This window comes from Peromyscus leucopus, chromosome 12 (assembly GCF_004664715.2).
Source record: "Peromyscus leucopus breed LL Stock chromosome 12, UCI_PerLeu_2.1, whole genome shotgun sequence".
NCBI lineage: Eukaryota > Metazoa > Chordata > Mammalia > Rodentia > Cricetidae > Peromyscus > Peromyscus leucopus.
The window spans coordinates 46,257,127-46,265,821 of NC_051073.1; positions in this window are offsets into that span (position 1 = coordinate 46,257,127).

Here is an 8,695-nt window from a genome sequence, read left to right on the forward strand (position 1 = left end):
ATATTTCAGATGGATAAGTAATCTTCAAACACTTCAAAGACCTACAGAATATGGAATTTAAAATGTTTTAAGAACTTAGGCTTTTCTGGACATTGAGACATGTCTGTTACTGGCAGCACCAGTCTACATCAGAGAAGATGATGGGCATCAAAGAAACTCCACATGGAGTTTGCTTTCTTTATGGCAAAAGTTAGCCATTTAGACAAGAAACTGCTCTTTCCTGGACTGTTTGACACTATAAACTGGATATACAGGACCCATAGGAAAGTGACCACTGAACTTTGCCAAAACAAGATGAGAAGATGGTCCTTCAGAAGTATCTTCACAGAAGATATTGCCAGCATTCTGCAGGACACAGAGAAAGTGACTAATGAATTTTGCCAATAGGCAAGACAATCCTTCAAATCTCCTGCTTCACTAAAAAGTCTGCCAGAAACTCAAGGTTTGTAGGCTGAAGATGGATGCCCCCAACATTGCAGAGGAACTTTGGGTGACTGTCTAGGCAGCCAGCTATTTCTGTCAGTTCTAGAATTTTGGAAGTTTCTTCCAATGCACTTCCTGTTTGCTTAAGTAATATTATATCCTTCTGGGGTCTTTGATGGAGTTGAAGACTAGACAGTTATAATTATAGTTTTCCTTAGTTATTATAAAAGGTAAATTAGATATAAAACTTTAGACTCATAAATATAGGATAGATGATAGAATATTTTCTTTAATTTTACCAAATACAAATAGACTATATACTGTAACTGTAATTCTTGCTTGATAACTGCTTTGTTATATATAATTTTATTATGTTAAAGTCAAAACCTTCCTTTTTGATTAGACAGAAAAAAAAAGAAGTGCTGTGGGATGTCTTTCTGTATGCTGTGAATATATGTTGCTTTCATTAGTTGATAAATAAAGCTGTTTGGCCAAAAGTGAGGCAGAATAAGGTGAGGCAATACATTCAAACCGAGGATGGAGACAAGGAAGGATGGAGTCAGGGAGAAGCTGCCAACTGCCACCAGGAGAAGCAAGATGTGAGAGACCAGGTAATGTCACGAAGCTTTGTAGCAAAACATAGATTAATAGGAATAGGTTGAATTAAGTTGTAAGAGCTAGCCAGCAAAAAGCCTGAGCCATAGGCCATACAGTTTGTAATTAGTATAAGTTTCTATGGGACCAGGTGGGACAGAAACTTCTGCCTACATACTCTTCTACCTAGAGCTACATAGTTTACAGTTTACTTGCAAAATAATTTTCCATGTCAGAGAAGTATTTCTAAATTACTAGGTGTACATAGTTTCAGAAGACGGGCAAACTAATAACTTTTATAATTCATTGAACATCCTAAAGGGAACTTGTCCTTAGAAGGAGACAGATTGATTTGCAAAAGCCATCTAAGTCTTCTGTGGCAAATGGAAATCACTCATGGACCCCCGCACCTTGAAAGTCAAAGTGTTTAGACTCAGATATGCAGACAGGGTGGTCTTGCCCAGGATTCAGAAGTTGAGATGGTCAAGAATATGCCTGAAATAACCTTGAAGAACGACACTGTTAGAACATGCCTGAAATAACCTTGAAGAACGACACTGTTATTAGCGGTCGCACCATGTGGTAGTCCAAAAGTGTGACAAGACCAGCCATGCTGACACAGTGGTGCACAGAGGTTTTGCAGAGGTAAACAATAAGGCAACATCTAACAATGTAAGGATTATCATTTCCAAGTCATCAGACTGATAGGCATCCAAACCTAACAAAGACTAAACAAGAACCAGTTGAGCTTTAGGTCCAGTCTTGTACCTACTGTGACCCTAGGTACAAGCCAAAGGTAATGGCAATCTGAGTAGCTTTGTCATTATATATCTCTTTATACCTGGCATTGGGACCAGGAACAGCCCTGCCTATTATTCCATCCTGCACTAACTGTATCCTGATATTCTTCAAAAATTGGCCAGAGAGAAAAGGAAATTAGCCTGGTGAGTAGAGAAGGCTCTATGGTATATCTAAGTCTAATAGGAACCTTAGCTGTTCATGTTTGTTCATAGACAAACAGAACAAAAAATAACTGTGTTGCCTAGGGTGGTGGTCCTTGCCTGTAACCCCAGCACTCAGGAGGATGAGGCAAGAGGAAAACAAACCACAGCAAAGAAATAAAAAGGTTTACTGTAAAATCTGTAAAAAAAAAAAAAAAAAAAAAAAAAAAAAAAAAAAAAAAAAAAAAAAAAAAAAAATCCTGCCATACTTGAGTATGCATGTGTATTTAAATTCCCCAAATATCAAGTGTTGTCTACTTGGCAGTATTAAAAGATGGGGTCTTTAAGAAATGATTTGGAGCCGGGCGGTGGTGGCGCACGCCTTTAATCCCAGCACTCGGGAGGCAGAGCCAGGCGGATCTTTGTGAGTTCGAGGCCAGCCTGGGCTACCAAGTGAGTTCCAGGAAAGGCGCAAAGCTACACAGAGAAACCCTGTCTCGAAAAACCAAAAAAAAAAAAAAAAGAAAAAGAAAAAGAAAGAAATGATTTGGTCTTAAGGACTCCTCCTTTCTGAATAAGATTAGCACCCTTGTGAAAGAGGTTTTGAACAACCTCCAATTCACTTGCTCCTCTGCAGCCTGAGGACTCTCGATCATCTTGGGTTCCGTACGATACCATATAAAGCACGGAGAGCAGCCTTCACGACACAAACTTTCAGTCTCCTTGATTTTGGGCTTCTTAGACCCCAAAATTGGGAGAAACTACATTTTTCTTTTTTAAATTAGCCAGTTCATGGTGTTTTCTAAGAGCAGAACAGACTCAAATAGCTCAGCATCTCCTAACGTCAAACTAGCTTCAAACTGCGCAGATCAGATTCCTTCACCCCGCGCTTCCTTTCTGCACCTCCATGCCAGCACTGCTAGAGAGGTCACAGAAAAATCATTACCTTGCTTGTGCCTGGGTTGTGCCGGGTGGGAGTCTTTGGGTCCCACGACCTTGCTTCTATGTTAGTGACAAACTTGTAAATAACTTTTAAAAAGCATTAACAATCATTTGTATGATTAACCAAATCTCTTTCTTAAAAGTTCCCAAATGTCTATCATGCTTTATAAAAAAAAAATGCTCTTTTTGATTTTTTCAGGAAAGAGCAAAGAATTCACTTTGCAATTACACATAGCATGAGTCATAGAAAGGGCTTGAATAATGTGTAGAATGTTCCCACTGAGTCATCATGGATGATACAAGACCACTTGAATACTGATGAATCAAATCATTATAATCATAAGAAATCAAAACACTACTACCTTTTACTCTAGAAAGCTCAATTTCAGTTTTGCCCTGGAAGAGTCAAAGGGACCATCAGTTCTTGTTCGTAAGTGAGCAGGTTTGTGCTCCCAAAAGCCAAGTGGGAGCCTCAGTAGAGACAAAGAATTGAACGTATAACATGAAGCGTGTTATAAATATTGCCTTCCCTATTTAAATGAGTCCTTGTTCACAGTAGGTGAAATATTAAAAAAAAAAAAAAAAAAAAAAAAGCAAGGGACTGGGGAGATGGCCCAGTCAGTAGATCTCCTGCTGTATTTGCATGAGGACCTGAGCTTGGACCCTCAGCATGAAAAAAAAAAAAAAAAAAAAAAAAGCGAAGTATTGCTGATTGTTTTTGCTCTTTTGGGGGCCCTCCATCCAGCTCCCAAATAAATCGCACATAGAGGCTTATCCTTAATTATGAATGCCCAGCTATAGCTTGACTTAGTTTCTAACCAGCTCTCCTCAACTTATCTCGTCGACCTCTGGACTTTCCCCATTCTCTTACTTCGGTAAATCTTAATCTTACTCCGTGGCCTGCTGTACAGCTGCGTGTCTGGCCCCTGATGTCTTCTTTCTCCTTTTCTGGCTCCTAGATCTTAGATCTCCCCCGAGTTTTCTCCTTCTGTATATACTCTCTGCCTGCCAATCCCACCTATCCTTTCTCCTGCCTTGCCATTGGCCATTTAGTTCTTTATTGGACCATCAGGTATTTTAGACAGGCACAGTAACACAGCTTCACAGAGTTAAACAAATGCAACATAAACAAAAGTAACACACCTTAAAATGATGTTCTACTACAGCCAAGCATAGTGGCACTCATTTGTAACCCCAGAACTGGAGAGTGGGTGGAGACAGACAGATCCCTGAGTTTCAGTGATTAGACAGACTATGAATTGATGAACTCCATGTTTGGTGAGAGACCCCATCTCAAAAAATGACATGGAGAATGGTAAAGACATTTGATATCAGCTTTTGGCCTCCATATGCACACACACACACACACACACACACACACACACACACACACACACACACACCTGAGTGCACTTGCACTCACATGTGCAAATACATTGAAACAAGCATTTATACCATGCACACACTCACATAGAGCTGGTCTAATTGTGACTAATGTACTCAATGAACTTGTGATTCCCAAGGATTCAGGAGAAATCACTGACAGGGTTTGATGGGGAAGCTGGAATGCCTGTGATTTATCATATAATTTGCATGTCCACCTGTGCACCTTGGCAAAGACATATTTGATGAAAATATAATCTGCCCAGATGTTTTCTCTACTCCACAGAGGGCATGAAGATTACTTCTCGGCAGCCATCACCATTCTTCTATCAACAACCCCACCTTCTGTCAAAAGGACCCTTCCATTCCACAGGCTTCTAGAAAAGCAAGGGCAGCAAATTCCAGTCTAATCCTGAAGAAGATTCCAGCAATTTTCTAGGCTAGCTGCAATTTAATGAGCCTTGACATTGATTAAAGAAGTCATTCTCTCAACCTTCGTATCACTGCCACATCTCCCAGCTACACAGTGTGAGAAAAGGAGCTGTAGTCTGGTCTGCTCTCCTAGGTTGAATTTCTGGCTGCTTACATTTGCCTTTCAACCATGAAAAGAAGAAGTAAGGGACAGGGAGTGGGGGGAAGGCTGTAGTTTAATGGTAAAGGGCTTGTGCCACACATGTGGAGTCCTGGCTTTGATCCCTAGCACTGAAAGGGTGGGGGGATGAATTACACAACACCAAGAGTGGGCAACACAGCATTACTTCCTGTATTAGTCAGCGTTCTCCAGAAAGACAGAAGCATTAGGATGTACACATAGATATGTGAAAGGAAATATATGTAAGAGTTGGGTGCTTGACGGAGATCTACTTCAGCAGGGGTGGGGGAAGTTTGGGACCCAAAGAGGATGTGTAGAGTCGGTGGGGGAGAGAAGGAGGAGACAGACACGATCTGAGGGTGAATCAGGATGGCTGCCAGCAGCCTTTAATTGAAAAGAGACTACACTTTTTATACTGCATAGGCGGTGGTGGTGCATGCCTTTAATCACAGCACATAGAGTCAGGGGTACGCAGATCTCTGTGAGTTCAAGGCCAGCCTGGTCTACAGAGTGAGTTCCAAGACAGCCAGAGCTACACAGAGAAACCCTGTCTCAAACCCCTACCTTTCCCCCCCCAAAAAAAGTCTTATGGAAGTGACTTACTTTTCTGTTGTCATGACAAAACAACATGGCCACTGCATCTTATAAAAGATAATGCTTATTGGGGCTCAGAGTCCAAGAAGGTTAGAGTCCATGATCATCATGGAGGGGAGCAGGAAGGCAGGCAGGCATGGCACTGGAGCAATAGCTAAGAGCTTAGATCCCGATCTATAGATCAGGCACAAGGTAGAGAAAGAGAGTTTACTGGAATGATGTGGGGCTTTGAAAACTCAAAGTCCACCTCCAGTAACACCTCCTCCAACAAGGCCACACCTCCTAATCCTTTCCAAACCGGTCTACCAACTATGGGCCAAGCACTTAAAGACTTGAACCTATGAGGGCCATTCTCATTCAAACCACTGCATTCTATTCCCTGGCCTCCACAGGCTCCTGGCCAAATCATAGCACAAAATACATTTAGTCCAACTTCAAAATTCCCCATAGTCTTTCAGTCTTAACAGTTTAAAAATCCAAAGTCTCTCCTGAGACTCAAGGCAATCTTTTTTCCTTTTTTTTTCTTTCTTTCTTTTTTTCTGTTTTCTTCAAGACAGGGTTTCTCTGAGATCTCAGAGATCTGCCTGCCTCGGCCTCCTGAGTGCTGGGATTAAAGGCATGTAAACACTCATAAACATCCCAGATTAATATGTAACCTCATTTCTAGGCAGTCCTGAATACAACCAAATCAGCATCAAAATTAACCATCGTACCCTGTTGCCTTCCAGGAGCTTCTTCACTGCCTTCTCTGTTCTCCATAGCAATGGGGCTACTGACTGTAAGAACTGGAGCAGCACATAGCCATGTAACACGATTCATTTGTGCTATTAGCAAATTATTATTATTATTGTTGTTGTTGTTATTATCACTATCATCATTATTAGTCTTAGCAACTGATTTGCTAGTCTTCCCATTGAGAGAGCCACTCACTTCGTACCAGTTGTGATGATAGGAACACAATATACAGCTATGAACACGAAAAAAGTGAACAAGTTAGTGCGTTGTGGTTGCTAGTAGGACCAGAAGAAAAAAAGCTCAAATATATTAGGCACATATTTAGCCTGCCACGGAGAGGTATTCCAACTTCTTACTACATTTCTTGCCTTACCATAGTAACTTGACACCAGCTGGACCGTCAAGGAGCTGTGAGCAAGCTGGCAGGTTGTATGGCTACTGTTCCTTTTACAAGTCTTTCAGAGCCATAGGCAGCAATTCGGATCCAAATATAAACCACAATATCCTCAGATCAGTCATATGGGAAAGAAAAAAGGTGTTAGAGGAGACCCTAAGAGACGTCCCCATCTTGACCTTTGACCTCTCATTCCATTTGCTCATCTGGCTGTCAAGGGAACTGGCCCAGGGTTTAAGATCCCAGGCCTAATTCATTACCTGGACTAGTAAGTGAGTTAGGGAAGGTCGAGTGGGAAGCGGCTTGAAAATGAGCACAACTTATTAGGCAAAAATATAGGGACCTTTCTCAATGTCAGTATTTCATAAAATGGCTCTGGTTTTCTGTCCTTTGGTGGTGGTGGGGAGGGGAGTCTGGAATTGTACCTTGTACTGGTGAATGAGAATAGGGTGTTAGGAACTCTTAGGAATTTAATTCATAAAAGCATTAATCCTACATACTCAGCAGTCGATGTTGAAAGGCATTCCTAGGAATCCTATGACTTGTTAATGAGAAAGCTCTTCCAGGTAACTCATTCAGAGGGAGCATATCTTTGATGAGGAAATCTGAGGAAAGCCAGACAGCAGACAAATACAGCTTGACAAACTTGGAACATTTTATAGTCTGTTATTTTGGAGGGAATAATACAATTCCAGAAGCTTCTCTTCAAGCTCCCCCCTAGCCCATCACAATGATAATAAGTAATATTTGAATGGTGCTTTATAATTTGCAAAGAGTTTGAACATTCATTTACTCGCTCTACCCTCAGTGATAAAGAAGCTAACATTCCCTTTTAGAGATAATAGGACAGAGGCTAAGAAACACTGCAATACCCAAGGTCACCTTCCAAATCCCAGCTTCTTTCAATCATATCCCGAGGCCTTTTATGTTCCTTCATCCTAACTTCAGACATGTCTATTGCTTAACAATAAACTCAGCTTATGTAAGTAATTATGAACCAAAAATTTTGTAAGTACTATCAATGAAATTAAGTTCATAATTGCTTATCTTTTCTTATGCACTGAGTCTTATACATTGAATTATTCAAAGCAAACTGATTAGCATGATAGTAAAAATACATGTGCAGTTCTGAGTACTTCCTATTTGTGAGCGTGCTAAAATTACACACAGTTTTGACATATAAGGCGTGTCCATAATTTAGGAAGATAGTCATTATAAATTGAACTGTGTTCACCCTTCCCCTAAATTAATATGCTAGCCCCACCCCTATTGTCAAGATCTTAAAAAGCTAATTAAGGTCATTAGGATAGACCCTACCGCAACCTGGTGTATTCTCTTTAGGAAAAGGGAATTGGGAATCCAGAAAGTAGCTCAGTTGATGGAATGCTCACTCAGCAGGCGTTGGGGCTTGGGCTTGATCCCCAGTTGGGCGTGGTGGCACACACCTATAATGCCAGCACTCAAAAGGTAGAGGCAAAATACAGAAGTTCAGGTCATCCTCAGCTACATCCCGACCTTGAGGCCACAGTGAAGACGCAGAGATAAGGTGGTCGTCTGTAAACCCAGGAGAGAGACTCAGAAGAAAGCAACTTGGACACTTGGATCTCAACCAACTGCTGTCCACAGCTGCCGGAAAATAAATGTGATTTTAGACATCCCCTATGTTAGTTTGCTATGGCAGCCCTAGGAACTAATACAATAGCTAAGACTTGGTTGTGTATAGGGGTATATTCTATTCTAAGAGATACCCATATATGCATGCCCTGCATGCCCTCATTTTAAAAGCATCTGTATATATGTTAATTATGAGTTCATGTTTATTGTGTTTTGAACAGAAGCATCATTCATTCACCATCACATTATTCTGGTGAGAGTTAAATTGATATCCAAACATTAATGTTTTTGTTTTGTTTTTTGCGACGGGGTTTCTCTGTGTAGCTTTGCGCCTTTCCTGGAACTCATCTGTACCCCAGGCTGGCCTCGAACTCACAGAGATCTGCCTGGCTCTGCCTCCCGAGTGCTGGGATTAAAGGCGTGTGCCACCACTGCCCGGCCCAAACATTAACGTTATGTACTGGACTGGCATTCAGTTTTTCA